The sequence below is a fragment of the Egretta garzetta genome, unplaced genomic scaffold (assembly GCF_000687185.1).
Source record: "Egretta garzetta isolate BGI_Z169 unplaced genomic scaffold, ASM68718v1 scaffold79, whole genome shotgun sequence".
NCBI classification, from domain to species: Eukaryota; Metazoa; Chordata; class Aves; order Pelecaniformes; family Ardeidae; genus Egretta; species Egretta garzetta.
The window spans coordinates 3,345,961-3,346,491 of NW_009260791.1; positions in this window are offsets into that span (position 1 = coordinate 3,345,961).

The window sequence follows — 531 nt, forward strand, 5'->3', positions numbered from 1 at the left end:
TGGAAGGGGTTGCCCAGAGAGGTAGTGGAGGCCCCATCCCTGGGAACATTCAAGACCAGGTTGGACGGGGCTCTGAGCAACCTGATCTAGTTAGCGGTGTCCCTGCTCCTGCGGGGGGGTTGGACTAGGTGACCTCTAGGGGTCCCTTCCAACCCAAAACATTCTATGATTCTATGATTCCCGGCAGATCTGTGAGCTTGGGACAGAGTTGTGGTGTTTGTCGGGGTGTTCTCCCTTCTAGCAATTATTTTTTAATAATGGGTATTATGTGTAGTATGGTTGGAAAAGAAAATGTAACATCTGTGCGGTAAGAAGCAGTAAAGGCTTTTTTCGATGTAAAACAGGTTTTTGTTACCAAAATATGATTTGAGAGCTTTTCAGGAAAACAACCTTGAGCTCCTGACTTCTTGGGAAGTGAAGTAACCGCTCTGCCAAGCGCTGAGGCGACCGCGGCTGCGGCGGAGCGGAGGGCGCTGCCGCGGTACCCCGAGCGTCGCGCTGCTTGAAGCCCGGGGTCTGGGGAGGCGGCTG